The sequence below is a fragment of the Metopolophium dirhodum genome, chromosome 5 (assembly GCF_019925205.1).
Source record: "Metopolophium dirhodum isolate CAU chromosome 5, ASM1992520v1, whole genome shotgun sequence".
NCBI lineage: Eukaryota > Metazoa > Arthropoda > Insecta > Hemiptera > Aphididae > Metopolophium > Metopolophium dirhodum.
In genome coordinates, this window is record NC_083564.1 from 10001223 (window position 1) to 10019212 (window position 17990).

Here is a 17990-nt window from a genome sequence, read left to right on the forward strand (position 1 = left end):
CACTATAGTATAATTTTAACATCATGTTGCTTCCAACTCATTTTAACTTGTTTGAGCAAATAAAAATTCTCAAAACCAAAGTTTTGATTGATTTAAGAATACTAAATGTATTACTGTTAAACTGACTGTTATAGAAATCGTAATAAAACTCACTAATATAATTAACAAAATTTAAAATGTTTTTGTGAACGAGTTTCAATATGATTAGTGCAATATGAATAATTGCAACGGCTTCTACATCTACAAAACAAAAATTGAAACAAATAAGCCAACTGAATGTGAAACCTAAGTATTGCCTATATATTTTATAGTTTTAATAAATCATCTACCATAATTTAGTACATAATTATTTAGTGTCTTTCAAATTTTAAAATTCTTTGTAATCGTATTATGGAATTAACTTTTATTTCCATTTACCTAGTTAGTTTACACTTTTTACTAGTATGCATATTTCAGTCATAGATGCAACTATAGATGAGGGTTAGGAGGGGATTAGTACCCTCAATTAATATTTTATTAGCATCTCCAAATAACTTAATTCTGTACTTATTAAGCAAGTGTATACATTTTCAAAATGCGACGAATTCAAATTTGGAAAAACGATGTTTAAACTTACCCCTGTTAAATACTTAAAAAGGTTGTTAATCAATTAAAAATTGAATGTATTATTAATACATATTTTGCAACTGAAGACAGGAGAATTGCTTTAATATAGAGAGTTGCTTATAATCTTTTATTTAAGTATTTGATTATTATAAAAATATTGTGAATGTAAGAACAAGGAAATTTGTATCGTAAATTTCGTATAATTTTAGCACTCCCAAAATGTAAGATCTAGTTATGCCTATGGTTTCAGTGCATAATTATATACGAATAATCAATATTTAAATAACACAAAATATTTTTATTTATGGGTTAATATTATTTCAGTTTACAAAAATAATTTTTTTTGTACAAATTCAATTTTGTTATTTACGTACAGTTATTTCAAATCTCAATCAATATTTTTATATACAATTAAATCACCTTCGAAAAATATAATAATATTATATACGTACCTTCACAATATAAACATAAATTTATTTTTATTTTTTTAACTTATAAATAATATTTAAATATAATTATTATTGTTTGATATTCTATTTGGAATAATAATAAACAATAATTTAATTATTCATTGGCTTATTAATTCTATACATCATGTTTTTAAATTGTATACGTAAATATATTTTCTTTTAATCAAATTATAATTATAAGTATGTATAAAAGGTACCACCATACATTTTGTCAAAGTATTTATATTATTATGTTAATTTTACAAATCGAAAATTAATAGATTTTTTGAATAAAGTTCAATTTAAATTGAAATCAACACAAGGCGGTATGTCGTAGTGTTCGTTTATTTTTCAATTACGATAACACTACACCGCAAAAACCACATTATACGTATTTCTGTGGATGTCCCCAGCTGTTGTACTCCCAGTTTGCACTTAAATTATTCCAGTCGAACCCCTCAAAAACCATCTAAAATCCAATGCACTTTTCTAACAGGTTATTATTTGTGTAAAAAAATAAAGTAATGGACAAATTAAAGCCGAAAATTGACATTTAGATAAAACCACGGAAATCAATATTTACTACAAATTACATATTTATAATGCATACAAGGAATAAAAAATGTCGCCAAGTTTTTAGAGCATCGATATAATATTATTTTTTTTTTAAAGAAATATATTCCTATATTATGTTTTTATAATGTTTGTAACTATATAGTTTATTTTTAAAGTTTATAATATTTTGAAAGGACAAGTGTAATAATGTAGTATATACTTTATAGTGTATGTTAAAAATGTTTCTTAATAATTACTACTAATTTGTATGAATTAATTTATAATTTAATTAAAAGTTAGATCGATATTATTAATTATATTTTATTTTATTATATACCTATCTATGTAATATAGTTATATTGATTATTGACTTACAATTTTAATTATTTGACATATGCTGATTTAAATAACTAAATTTACATTTGCATCTAAAAATCTTATAACGAATAAAGAAAAACAGTTTAGATGATATTCAACTGCTTGTCACGTCGGTGTCATTTTTATTTTATTTTGCCCTTATATTAATTAATATGACATTTTAAGGATAAAAAAGGTTCAGTTAATAAATGCTTCAATAAATAATCGAATTATATTCTCTTTTCAAGTTCAATACAAACTACAACGAATTTTTAAATTAAAGTTTACAACAATTTATTTTTAAAAAAGGACATTACAAATTATGTAATCATTTAAAATAATAATAAAGTACTAGAAAAAATGAAATGTCGATATTTTTAATACCTAATATTATAATGTTTGCATAATAATAATTTTTTTTTTTTTATTGATCATTATTATAGGCTATAGCTTTGGAAGATGGTATTATTATAGTTGTATACATTAATACATTATATTTTTTTGTTTTGGGTAACAATATTTCTCCATGGTCCTGAGGAATGACGTGACGTTTTCTGGCTGACAGTTGCGTCCAATTATTTCATATAGGTTCATTGGTATTTGGTATATTACGTTTTTGTCTTCCTTTCTTCATTTTAATTATCATTTTGACTTGGTGTCCACATTATTGAAGAACACAAATTCAGTATAAATGATATATTTTGTCATATTAAATTAATTTTCTAATAAGTAATACGATTTTTGCAATGTTTAATGCACACTAGGCATATAGTTCGATATCGGTGCAGAAAAAAAAAATGTTAACAAAGGAAATATGTTTCTTGAAAATCGACGAACGTCAAAAAACTAATTACATTAGGAGTGACTTTCTGAAATAAGAAAATAATTTTATAATAATACCGGTCTGATTTTGTCTGAAAAATTACCAGTCCTACGAAATGCGTATCGGAAAAAATACTGTCGTTTTGAGTTATGGGGCAATTAGCGAATGAAAATCGACTTGCCATTTCTCTCGTATTTTTTTTTCCATCTGAAAAAAAACTTTTAAACAAACTACAGCTTAAATTTTATTTTCACTTTCCCGACGTGCGTACGTATAACGTGTTATAACATTACAATAATAATAATAATAATAATAATATAATGTCGTTAGTCTCCAGTTGGGTTATCGATAAAGCACACACACTCTCGCGCGGGCGTACATAATATTATACACGCACGCGGTTTATACCGGATCGACATCTGTTAACCATATCGGGTTATGTATTTATATACCCAACGGGTCGACACCTCATGTCCTCTTGCGCCGTCCTGTCGCGCCACGGAGGTAAAAGGACACGCGTACATAATAATATTAGAGGAACGGACCTGCGGCGGAACGTGGATCGGGAAAAGGACGACGGTGGTTGCATCGGCGACGACGGCGTCGGGTGGCGGTGGCTACCACCGTATATATGCGATTTACTTACAGCCCCGGTGGTGGAGGTGAAGGGTTGTTAATGCGCGTTTAGCCGGCGGCAAACGACAAATGTTTTATGCGCGTGGACTACGGTTAAATTCAGATTTTATTGGCCGCCAGGGCGCAGTTAAAATCGGATATGGCTGGAAATCCATTCGGGCAAATGGCATACCGGGACCACGACGTTCGGGAACGGCGGCCGGGTGGCGGGCAGGACAGGGCAGGCACGGTTTTTCCGCGATATCGAACGGTAATAATAATGCAATAGTGCAGGAGGACGTGGGCTCGGGAAGAAAAAATTGTTTTATGTTTGTATCCCCCCCCCCCCCCGCCCAACACCGAATAAACAATAACAATACAAATATTGCTGTATTATAATTCACAGGTTAATTGAATTGGGAAAGTTTTTTTTTTTATTATTATTATTCTTTTCTACCTCTGGCTTACGTTAAAATAATATAATGATATTGAATTGTATGTACGCGATTGGACAAAAAAACAATCGTAGTATAATGATATCCAACTAAGGAATGAGACAAGGGACAATTTATAGATTGGAACTTTTACGGTCTAGAAGAAACGACGTCGCCACGTAGATAGGTTACCGGCCGACTGGGACGTGACGATAATTTTGTGAAAGCTCTGGCTAAAGCTGAATAATTAACGCATCGGTAAGTTTACATCGAATGGCCTGAGAAGGTGATAACATTATGGCGGTAGAAGTGGAACGTATTTCGTGGATTAAATATTACGTAAAACAAAAGAAAACGATTTCGCACTTGGAAAATATTGAATCGGATTGATAAAACAATAATAATTAGGGCTGTGAATGCACTATAAATATTTAATGAATGCAATTAAAATCTTTAAAACTGTATAGTATTAAAATACAATAAAAATAACGAAAAAGCTTTATATATGAAAAATAGAACAAAAAAAAAAGAAAAAAAAAGTTTAAATTTAAATTTAAATTTGTTGTTACAAACTTTCAGTTAAGAAATCTTTGTTTTTCAAACGCTAAAAAAAATTTACTACATATTTCAGCCCTCATATAATTAATATAAGTGCGGCACATGGTGTAAATTAGATAATAATTCATAAAATGTGTGTAATACAAGTTAATTGACAGAAATTTATGAAAAAATCATCATGAAATGCAATAAAAAAGAAAACAATTTGAAAAAAAATCTTCAAAATAAATGTTTCAAAACCGAATTGTTATATTACTCGTCAAACATTCCGTTAAGAAAGCTACGTCTCGATTAGCTAAAAAAAAATTACACTTTGCTACAATACCATAGCCTTAATAATAATAATAATAATAATAATAATAATATACAAAACGTCAAAACAGACGCCGGTAAGCGAAGCGACGAAACTCCACTCTCGGCTGGGTACTTGCTCGGTCCTACAGACGGGAATTATTGCTCGGGAACTCGTATTGCTCCGCGTAACCGTGGTCGATGATGTGCCGGACGGTGCCGGAAAGGATTTCGGTGATCTTCTCGTCGGCCGCGTCGATCCGGGCGACCAGCAGGTCTTCGACGGTCGTCTTGTCGTCGTCGTTGTCGATGTCCAACAGCCCGCGGGGGTTGTCGTTGATCATGTTCGGCACGGCGAACAACAGGTGCGCGTAACCGTATAGCGCGTGGAACCTGAGCTCGTGGTGCAGCTGCTCTGCGGTGGGCGCCTTGACGTCTGCCGGCAGCACGGCCGCCACTGATTCCAAGTACACGGCCAACAGGTCTTCCCACCGGTTGTCCTGCACGTCTTTGTCCGCGTTCTTGTACAGGAAATAGGACAAATCTAGTCCTGGTGAACCGTACCTGTTTAAAAACCGAAATAGAAGTATATCCATCACAATAACTATAATTATAAATATATTTACTAGAGTTGTGTTACACTGCGAAGCGATAACCCCCGTTAAGGCGGTACGCTAGCTTATTATGAAAACGTCAGGATATATAGTTCATGTTTGGTTTGGTTTTGTTTTGTTTCCCCTCTATATAATTCCACTAAGCCTTGCTTCCTGGTTTTAGAGGAAAAAATTACGGTTTTCCATTATAAAACGCATTAGCTCTATCCGTAAGTCATGTAGCGTCATCAACGCCGGACTTAAGATTTTAATTCCTCTTTACCGCTCCTCAGCCACCCTGACTTACTGACTTCTTTCGAGAAGGCGTGCTCTTCATAATATAAGCCACACAAAAAGGTACGACATATATAATGTATACGAATCGAGTCAAAAAATGTTCTACAAAAATAAAGTTTCTAATAGAATAAAATATAATCAAGCATCTCAATCTCTTTAGGATACTATTAAAGCAAATTAATGGTAGGTAAGGTCGGCTAAAAATCCTAAGCCGAGAGAAAAGTCTAATGGTTGTCTATATAGGTACTTCACTAAAACTCTTAGAGTTGATTCATATATTTTAATACCTAAACGTTTTCACAAAGAAAAATAATATTTTGTTTTGCAATTTTATTTCGATTAATTTTAGTGTACCTATATGATTATCATATTAATAGTTAAGTATATACTAATATGTGTCATTTAGAAACAAATAAAATAGTAATTTGATTTTTGCGTTTATAAAATTCCCCACAAAATCGTAATTTTTAATGTGCCCATCCGACCGTCATAAACATCAGCATAAATTGATGGTTGTCATAATACGCACATAAAAAAACAATATAGTAACCCTTTTTATGATTTTCATCATCAAATAAAAAAGTCATAATAATGGTCATTATTGTAGTACTTAATTGTTTGAGTTTACGCTCTAAATGTACTAGCTATGGTAAATGTACTTATAACTGAATTATAGCAAAAAAAAATTATGAATTAAGTTGACTTTTTCAATCAATGAATTATTATAACGACACAAAATAAATATTGTATGCTTAGTATTGTATTATTAATATTTACAGAAACTAATATTATAGGTACCTATATATAATAATATATATTGAAGACATATTATATGCATGGTAATGTTGTAGGGTATTACATAGATAGTTAAATAATAAACACATAAGTATTACTAATTTTAACTACAGCATATAGATAATAATATAGTATATGTAGGTACATAACTCAAATTAAATTTGCATGAATACTTATGTCAAAAAAGAAAAATAATACATACCTACGTATTATTATTTATTTGTGTCATTGTATTTAAAGTTTTACAATCAACTGAAGGACTTCGAAAACATTTATGAAATATTTTGTTTATTGTTATTATTCAAAATATAGAATACACACAATAAATAAATGTACATTTTACACAAATAATATAAATGTATAATACGCTCTCGATGGCATTCATAACATAATGTAATTTGATGTATTAAACTACTACTAAATTCTGTAAGTACATAAAGTTAAAACTATATGAATGTAAGTAGGTATTGTTTCTAAAATTAAACTTGAAAAACACATATTAGTAGTGATCTTTTACATTTAAATAAATCCGAATATCCACAATATTTGATATCTAAAGAAATTTCACTGTGTATACTGAGATCGTAGGGAGCGTGTTTCTTTTATCAGTAAAAAATGATATTATCATAATAATATTTCTAACCTCCACGGAGCACAAAGACTATAATTCATGACATTGTAAAAGAAAAAAAAAACCAAACTGTACCCGGGGTGTGAATATCTTTGTACGATATATTATTATTGTTATTATTATGTTCTTGTATGTTTTTCTGGCACAGTCCCGCGCCAATTCGCACTGTAAAAATTGATTTATTGAATAAACGTTGTGCACGATTTAACGCCTAGGACGCCTTATCTTTTCTTCACATTCGGAGGGTGGGTGTTTTGGGTTACATCCGTAACATATGTTTGTATAATATAGGTACGGTATAATAGTCTATCAAAAATATTCGGGGAACGGTGGACAAATTCAAGGGCGGAGCTGATTAATGTTCTGTCGCGAACGTTTATGCGTACATTTTTTTTTTGTACAAAGGCAAACTCAATTTATCGATCGTGTGAAGGTGAACCGATCATGGGAATTATTAGACTGTATAGATTTCTTAAGGGCGTGTTTTTTGGTTCTTATATTATACCTATTATTGTGAATTTGTTTGGGTAAACATTATTTGTTAATAAAAAATATTTATACAATCAATATTATTAATGATTAATCGTTTTAGATAAATAATGGCGTTTTCATCGATAAACGTAAAATATGTGGTAATACCTATATTTCGTACAATGTCTGTAGGTATTTTTTAATCTTGGTTAATAAAACCAGTACAGAGTTGATGCTAAATTAAACGATTTGTTATACGTCGACTTATGTCTACACAACATTACATTTATCTTAATAATTCAAGTTCAAAAATAACATAGCTGTGATAAAACTATCTGAATTTACTTTGCCATTACGTTACGCATTCCTAAAAATGTTAATACAAAAGTTTCTAATGACCACAACAGTATTATCAATGTAATATAATATGCAAATTAAATTTGAATAGCTGCACAAAAATTAAATAGTAACTATTATACACGATGCATGTAAAATGTAGAATAATATAATATTTACTATATTAAATTAATTTCTCATCATAGTTCATTAAACGTATTATTAATAACCAGCTGCAATAATCAATAATATTTAAATATATTATAAAGGCCAATTTTATTATTTAATCGTAACAATTAAATTGTATTGTTTATAATGTAATTTCAAATATTACTATGCCGAATCGTATTGTATTTAGTTGATGGTTATTTTATTATTGCGTGCGTATATACAGTATTAATATTATGTAAATTAATAGAATAATTCGTTTATAAAACATGATTGATGTGTGTACGTATAATTGTTTTAACATTAACTTCAATGTTTTGTTAAATACATGTAATTAAAAAAAACAAAAAGAGAGAGAGAGAAAACCGTCTAATTTCAGAGAGAGAAAAATCGGCCTCTGTTGTATTTGAATTAAATAAGCTTTTTAGTTGTTCCATTGTGTGACTAAACAAAATAACCTGGTTGATTAAGTTATATGAAATACGATTTGCATCGGCTTAAAACGTTCTTTTTTTTTTATCTTTTTTCTTTTTGATATACCTGTATGTAAATCTCTATAGGCTTATCCGTTGGAAAAATTCTCTATTGCTACCGCGACTCCTCCCCGCTGCAGTGTTTTGTGGTACCTACCGCACGGTATGCATAATATTGTATTAGCATATAAATAAGTTTTGGTAATACTATTAAAAAAAATTTAAACCAAATTGATTATATACTGCCAGTCGTATACGCGGAAGGATAATCAAGTGGTGACACGTTGAATGACTTGAAACGCGTGTTATCAGTCGGTCCTGTACAAAACATAAAAACTACCTACATATTTTATATAATATTACACGCAGCGTACGTTCTAGAGAGTATCGACTGTAAATACAAATTTATTTTTAGAGGATTTTAATCACAATTTCTTAGATAATTAATAAGTGAATAATATATTTCGTTGACCGTGATGAAAACAATTTGTCTCACAACGACCTACGATTAATTCTCGTTATCGCACAACAATAATAATTATAAATTAGAATATTATAATAATAACATAATATATGATTTCATGTTTACTGTATGAAATAAAATAAAACGCAATAGTTGCATTATAGAAAACGCACTAAATATTAAAATAATAATAAATATTTTAAATATTTAAAATCAGATTGTGTGATGGATGATGCTTACGTAGCCACGTAGGATATCCGTTAATTCCGATCGAAAGTCTCAAACAGTCCCGAACCCCACTATAATAATATTAATAATAATAGGTGGACACCAGTGGCCGGGTTGTTGTAAGCATGGCTAAATATATAGGTATGATCGCAACTTTGTGATACACAGATGTCATGGCCGCCACTGGCAGTGAATATTATTACTTCGGTTTATTTGCTAACAAAACCATACAAATTATTAATTTCTTGACTAAATAAATCCAAAAATCACTGCCAGCTAAGATTCCTTGCCACGCTAAAACATGCAATAATTGTACGTGCGCAGCCCATAACGAAAATGCGTCTCAATGCGATCATACCTAAATATTTAGCTATGGGTGTAAGTAGGTAGGTATACTTTAAACCTGTTTGATTGAGTCGTGTAAAATGCGGTTATCTCTCGAGACGCCACGAAAAAGTAAAAAAACGTCGACTTAGGACGTGCAAGCGTAGGTGTGCTCGATGACAATAATAATATTATTAATATAAAATAACAGTTGAGTACACACGCAATTGTAGTTACCTGACGGCTGTGAACTCGGTGATCATGGCGCCCCGCGGCTGTCCGGCGTCGTCGTACTCGAACAGTATGTTGGGCTTGCAGTAGTCGCCGTGGCATATGACCGCGAATGGTTCCTTGGGCGTCATCGCCAGCTTGAGGTTGCGGTCCGCTTCCCGGATCATGGTCAGGAACCCCTTGAGCTTGCCGTCCCGGTACTTTTCCTGGTCCATCAGCGGCCGGGCGCCGCGCATGCTCATCGACTTGAGTCCGTTGCCCTTGACCAGCCAGCCGTCCTCGTCCCACTGGATCTCGCGCAGGTTGCCCACCAGTTTGCGGAACGCCACGGGGTTCTTCTGCTTGGCGGTGAACGACATGCCGTGGAACCGGCCGAGCGCGGCGATGGCCACGGCCAGGTGGTTGTAGTCCATGTGCGCGCTACCGGCTCCGGCCACGTGTTCCGGAGTGCGAGCGGGCACGTAACCGTGGCCGCGCGGGTCTTCCAGCACGATGACGTCCTCCGACCACCGGGCGCCGCACTCGTTGCGGCCGTACACGAACACGGGGAGCGCGGGCCCGCGGGCCCCGTCCGGCAAGTGTTCGATCAGGAACGGCACCACGTTCTGGTACGCGTGCATCTCGTTGTGAAACTGCCGGTCGGACTTGAGCACGGTGCGCAGCAATTCAACTGGCGGCTTGAGCTTGACGGTCAGCCGGGTGTCCGTGGCGGCGTGCGGCCCGCCGCCGGCCGGCACGGTCAGCCGCCCGGACGCCACGATCGACGACAGCCGCTGCGTCTGCTTGGGCCGGGACGCGTGCCGAGGATCCCTGTCCGGATCGAACGCGGCCGGCCGGTCGGCGGTCGCGCCATACGCCCCGTCGGCCGTCAGCACGTCCGACAGCCACAGCTTGAGCGATTCGCGGCTCGTGTTCATCGTGTAGTTCGACCTGCAGTGGCAGTAAAATATGACGTGCCACGCGTTCGTCCGATGTCGTTGAGCGATGACCGTCGATTGCGCGAGCTGTGCCACACGACCGCGATAACGAGCGGAGTGTCGATGTGTATTCGTTTTATCATCGTATTTTTTTATTATTATTTCCTAGCCACTTATTCGTCCCGGCACGCAGATAGCGTCAAATGTTTACCACTCGTGATTGCAATGCCGCCGTCGCCACCCGATCGTATTTTGTCACTTACTGCACCACTCTCTGCTGCTCCTTATAGGCACACACTGCGCAATAATTATATGTTTATACTTTATAGAGATCGTAATTACATGCGTTTTCATACACATGCTGAGTGAATGCACAACTTACCACGACGGTTCAAAATGTGAGCGTTTCAATCGAGTTAATTTCATAGACGAGATTTTATTTTGCATATTGAGGGGTTAAGGCATATTTTGTCATTAAATCATACCATTTGTATAATATTATTATTATTATTATTATTATTATTAACATACCTAAACATTATTATTTTACACAGTATTGATAAAAAAATTACTTTTTAAACTTTCATTGGTCCTTTTTAAAATAAAAACGAGGATTATCATTTCGATCAACAGTTAATTTTAAATAATCATAGAAATCTTTTAATGTAAATTATTTTTTTCCAAATTGTGCATGCATACTACCACATATTTTGATTTTTTTTCGTGCGTATAGAACCATATTTTTCATTTTGATCATATTTAGTACCTTTTTATAATACATAATTCCGGTCTCTAATTATGTTAAATACCTAGAAACGCACGGTTGAAGCTACGATCACGACTCAGACGTATTGTACAACAATCACGATTATGTATTTCTGCAGAAATTAGTCGTGATAATAATTATATGTAACCCAACGCTTCACGAGTACATTTTATTTTGTTGGAAATCAAAACCTATCGCTCGAGCACCCGTGTCACGTGGTTAGCACCCGTTGTAGATCATATCATTATATGCGCCGAAACGTGCGTAAAAAACTACTCCAAAAAATGTGTGCCGTCAGAAGTGCCACATATTCCAGACACTCTGCTAAGTTCTAAGACCATCTCTCACATAATATAGTGACCGGTAATAAGACAGTGGGTCAAATGTGATTTTTTCGTCGATTCGTTCGAATCATGAATAAAATATAATATGTAACTAGCATTTCTGTTTGTTTTTTTTATTGCCACTTGCAGTCGTACGATTTAAAATTAGAAAATATTATCAATTGACAAGTACCTACGTGAATTGTTAAAAACACGATAAGAATATTATTATTATTATTTTGTTCAATTATCGACTCAAAGCTATTAATTTTATAATTGATGGTATTCTAATAATTTATAATATACACATAATATATTATTATGAATCTAATAGTAGTTTGTCATCACTTTTTATACGTCATCGATTTATGTACATATTTTAATAATATTTATCACTAAAAAAGCTAACTTTTTGCTTCATAATAAAACATTTGTATTTTGTATGAAATAAACAATTATAACATATAAAATAATGTAAAACCCAAGTATTTTTACATGAAGTGAAAATAGTTTATAAATTATAATGCATTATACATACTATAATACTGTACATCCGGAGTCATACAATTTCAAAATTTGAATTTTTTAACCACACATCCACATTTTAATATTTCATGTTGTAATTACAAAAAATTATGTACTGAAAAACTAAGTTAAATTAGTATACCTACCACTAGATAATATAATGTATCTATTTTTTGTTAATGATATCAATATTTTACACAATATTATTATTTTATTTGTAGATACAGGTATTAGGTAAAATATTAAATTAATTCGATAACACTTTCATTTTATGCTAAAACTGAGAAGAATAAAAGCTATTTTAGAATAGTACATGATTTAAGTTTAAAATAATTTATTATTATGTATTTATATTTTATATTATCATCATAAAAAATACAATAACAGATAATAGAAGAATGCTATGATCGATATATTGTATTCAATATTCAAGGCCTTATACTATTGTCTCAAACTCTTGATAAATTATGAAACCGTAAACATGTTAAATACCTAGAAAACATGGTTCTTTTTGTAAAAAACAAAGTTTTAAATAACTTGTGTATGCAAATTGTATATTTTAAATTTGTGATAAAACATAACGTAAGTATCCGCATATTTTCAAATTATATTGTATAAAATGTATAGTTACTATGAATTCAATAAGTAATAACCACTACAATAATAAATTACAGTAGGTTTTGTATTTTATTGTAACACGTTTCATCATAGACCAATGGGATTTTAGGAGTCTTACAGTTTTTATGAAGAATATTATATTATTATTAAATTAGATTAATTAATTATTAATTTAATTGATAAATTTATCAGTTATCACTTATCACAAATAAAATATTTATTATGTCAATAAAATTACCATGGTCAACATATGCACTATGCAGGTACCTCATAAAAGGTAACTGACGTGGGACAGAAAGTCAACCAGCAATACAAACAATTGTGGTAAATTATCAAATTATAATTGAGACCTTTTTTTTACCTGTCTGTATTTTTAAGTTAATTATGCAATTTGATTCTATGTTTAAGTCTTGTTCTCATGCAGACTGGAACATTATCAAAAGTTTGTTTTTATTTCTTTGTATAAAATGCCCGCGATTAATAATACATACTTTATTTAATATTTCAATAATTGTTATGTATATTTATGAATTAAATTAAGTTATGATAATCTAAGAGTTAATCATCAATATAATAAACATAAGAAATATATATATATAGGTAGTATTAGTATAAATAATTACTGTTTATATTTTCAAAAATCATTGAAATTATTTACTATTTAACTATTTAAAACTAAAATTAATCTGTATTATATAAGTAATTATCATTTATACGAAAATAATGTAAAATATTAATAGTTCATATTTTATTTTAAGAACCATGGATTACAACTTATTTTTATTTTTTCTATATCAAAGTTAATAATTGAATATTTATTGTAAATAAAACAAGCACTTAAAGATAAGATATAACTCAATTAGTTTTGATACATTTGTAGTAAAACAACAAAATAATAAAAAAAAAAAAATTAAATTATTAGAATTAAAAAAAAATACTTGATTAACCAATAGTATTCTATAAAATTGAATTAATATTCATATTTGTTCAGTATTGTACAAATCCGTTGCATATAATACATTATACATATTATTATACACTAAATAGATATCACAAACAATGGATAGTATGTATTTTATAAATAATTAAATAAAAAAGTAATTTAAAGAATATAAAAAAAATAAAATGGCATGTGAGAGTGAACATCTAACTATAATGTGACTATGTATTGATCACCGTTTTGATCTGACTATGCTTAACATTCGCATATCACATGTTGATGGAATGCTGAAACAATAAGTCAGTAGGTACGTGTTCTGTTCCACTGTCGCTGAATAACGCAATATCCTATTAATAACGAGCATAAATAATAGTATAAATCGTACGATTAAAAGTGTTTACAAAAATTGCTCTTAATCACATTCTTTTGGATTCAAATCAGCTAAAATAAAAATATCTAATAACAGTAGGTACTATACTGGTTCTCAATTATGTGTATAATGTATAAAAATGTGTATTACACACGGTTTTTGATTGTTATTAGTTATTAAATGAATAAATTGTTTAAAATGTATCCAGGCTCTAGATTTTATACGATATAATACGATATTCTTTCGAGAAAAAAAAATATCAATAAAAACATCTCTTTCCTATATTTTACATGTTTTTGAGTTTTGCGATCGAAGGATATTTGAGCAAATTTAAACAACAAGCTAACAAATGTGAGGCACCGGTAACTTAAATTTTTGCAAAAAAAAATTTCGAAAATGTTAGTTTTATATAGAAAAGGGATGGAAATTCTTGATTGATATTAAACGGGAAGAAGTGTGCTGCAAATTTTCGAAAGGGTTGATAATATTCCATCACTAAATATGCCTTTGACTCTCAACACAACCAATCGTTGATATTTTTTCAAACCGAACAAATAGCAAGGTATTGTAACTACCCAAAATGAATCAGTAAACAATTAATGTACGCAGAAACTTTTTCTTAGTAAAACAGATACAAAATTATAAATACACTGTAGGAATATATTATGCACATCGTCGCTAACCCACATACGATATCCAACACACTCCTACCGACACCCAGGCATAACAGATACCATGCTCGTCGGCGATTTATTACAATAGTACAATTATAGCTCTGTAGTCTCAGGTCTCTGCACATTCACTTCATTGGCTTGGACTATATTAATAACGTAAGTCGTATGTTATGTATTTATTCATATTTTATACTTATACTTACAACCATTAAATAATAAAAACAATGTAAATACTCATAGAAGATACTTATAAACGGCATTAAAGGACATCAAGACAACAAACAAATCAAGTTATTGTGATCATTACCGAACAACAATGAACAAACTAAATTGCACGTTACACATTAGTGTATTTCATGTTGACGATGTGTTGAACCATGTCAGCCACTAAGTCCGACCCAATTTCATCATCCAGCTGTAAAAACCACCCCAAAGTTTCTTCTTCGTCCATTTCCTCATTATAAACAACATAAGTTTCTCTTAGTTGATAGGGTAAGAAAAATGGTGCGTGTGCGAATCCATATAAGGCACACTTGGACAATTCAGAGACCAGTTCAGTCCTGTTTGGCATGCGGGTACCAGGCGGTACGAATTCCACCAAGGTCAAGCAGTACGCGTTCAGTAAGTCATCCCATCGCCTTTCACGTAAATCTTGAGTAGTGTTTATGTACAAGAAAAACGAAGATCTAACGCTGGCGAACCGTAACGAGACATCCCGAAATTGAACAGCAATATGTCGACAGGAAGTACCGCTTTGTTGTACCGGAAAAATACATTGTTCCGGTTGAAGTCTCCGTGGCACACAACGGAAAATGGTTCTCGGGGGATGAGCGCACGTCCCAATGAGTTTTCCCCGTCACCGATGAGATCGTTAAATCGTCACAAATGCTCGCTATCCTGATAAAGGTCACCGTTACGTTCAAGCAGTTGGTCAACTCCTCGCTTACCAAGTCCACTTAATGCGTTGTTCTTAAATTTACACTGTCTGTCCACGTCAAATTGTGTTTCACGAATCTCCATGACAATTTTTCGTAAGTGGTCGGGGTCTTTGTGTTTCGCTGTATATGACAACCCATGAAACCTGAAAGTAAATCAAATACCTAATTATATTTTATTTACCACGGTATTGAACTATTGTACTATTTATTGAGCTAGGTAGGTACTTAAAAATGTTATTCTTACTTTATTTATTGAAGTTCCTACGTTTGATTATAGTCAAACCTCATTCACGTCAAATAATAAACGAAAAGTTATATTGTATATTGAGTGTAATAAATGCGTACAAATTGTCAAATAATTTGTGAATAAAGTTAACACTTCAAGACTTCATATTTTTACATACCATTGAATTTGTTTTTATAACAAAGTATTATTATGTTAACTTACTTGGCTAATGCTTACAATGCAATAATTAAGAGTTGATCATAGTTGATGAACAGACGTTCTTCGCTCAATCGGAATCCCAGAGGTATAACGCTCTCCAACATTAATTAATATTTTTAAACAAACTAACCGCATTTATTACGACCGTAAAAGAATCGAGTTATGACTGGTGACACTCAAATAAAAATAGTATAATTATTTCGTACATAGTAATTTCATTGTGGAATTGTAAGTCGATTTTAAGCCTAACTCTCAGCTTTTCGTCTCGTTGTTTCAATTTGATCACTATATGATATTGTGATTCGTTAGAAGTTGTGACTACGGCTTACGTGTATTGATCCTGCCCAACTTGATTCTTGTTTAATTCAAATGAAATATATTTGACATTTTTCCCGAATGCACCATTGCTCACAATTTCTGGCAGTTCTTCTCGTAATAAAGATTCCATTTTTTATAATTATTAATTTGTTCGCAATATGAACAACTATCTGAGTCTTTAGTTTCGGATAATAAAGATAATGTTATTTAGATTATAATAGATATCTATTTAATTAATATATAGATGACTGCATCATGAATTGTATACTAAAGTATATTATTTTCACAATCCATAATATGTAATTAGTATTTATACAGTAATGACTATTGGTGGAGGTGGAGTACGAGTACCTATGATATATATTAAACAATTTCATATGATCGAGATGTAATGTGCTCAAAAACTTTACATTCGAGTATAATTAAAAAAAGATAATACTTTTAAGTGTACATAGAAACCATTATTACCAATTTCGAGGTACATGAATCGTTTGATGGAAGTAGCAGCCACCCATTGATGGCAAGCTATTTTAAATACCTAGGTAGTTGGGATTAGAACTTTTTTTTTACTATTGGTTTTTATTTGTTAAGTCATATACCTATCTATTAGGTTACTACACTTTTTGGGTTTACAATGTCTTGGAGTAGGTATAACCAGCGATCGTAGTGACTGCTACATTTTTTTACAACTTCACAAGTGGGTTTTTTATTGGTGGTGTGGGAGGGGTTATCTGCCGTAGAGACATCTATAAGAGAGTATTGTTTCTTCTTGAACGGTTTTCATCAATTGTAATCCGAATGTATTGAGTGATTAGAGACACAGGGTGGGACATTTGTTAATTTTATTATTGCACTGTTATGAAATGATTAAACTTCGTTGATGTTGGGTCATTTACAAAACTATATTTTATCAAGTTAGGTAGTTTAACACAAATCGCGAGTGTACCAGATAACGACTATCGCAAAACTGAACTAAATATATTATAATCAAATCACTACTCTACAACGTTTAAATACGTTTTTGCAATTCCTTTTACTCCTTGAGCATTTAAGATTTAATACATTTCTAATATATTAAATAGTAATCCATGACATATTTACCACCTACTTTTTAAGTAATATTCATATAATATTAACATGAGCCTTTTCAGTGGGGCCCAGTATTCATATGTATATGAAATAAAATAAAATAAATAAATAGATATTTAATATTTATGTACATCAGATACCTTGTATTAATAAGCCTTGTTTATTTTGAAAAATCGCGCTTATATTGTATTAGTTTTCAGTAAGTATTACCTATCTAATAAAATATGTTATATACCAACATATTATTCAGATTTTATAGTATGCTTTTATAATCTATCTATATAAAACAGAAACCCGAGGGCGCCTCCTATGGCGATTTTTCGTACTTCTATAGAGGAGAATGGAGGGAAGACGGATCTCTTTTGTGGC

At 31.8% G+C, this 17990-nt stretch overlaps 1 long non-coding RNA gene and 1 pseudogene across 1 annotated transcript; both read right to left on the bottom strand.

The window, feature by feature from the left end:
• Nucleotides 1–2173: 2173 nt before the first annotated feature.
• Nucleotides 2174–4010, bottom strand: LOC132944340 (uncharacterized). The gene is made up of 2 exons (XR_009664445.1): nt 2894–4010; nt 2174–2836 (listed from the first exon to the last, which is right to left on the bottom strand). It is a non-coding gene; the product is annotated as an uncharacterized LOC132944340 (long non-coding RNA).
• Nucleotides 4011–4017: 7 nt separating this feature from the next.
• Nucleotides 4018–16677, bottom strand: LOC132944807 (uncharacterized; annotated as a pseudogene).
• Between the last annotated feature and the right edge of the window lie 1313 nt (nt 16678–17990).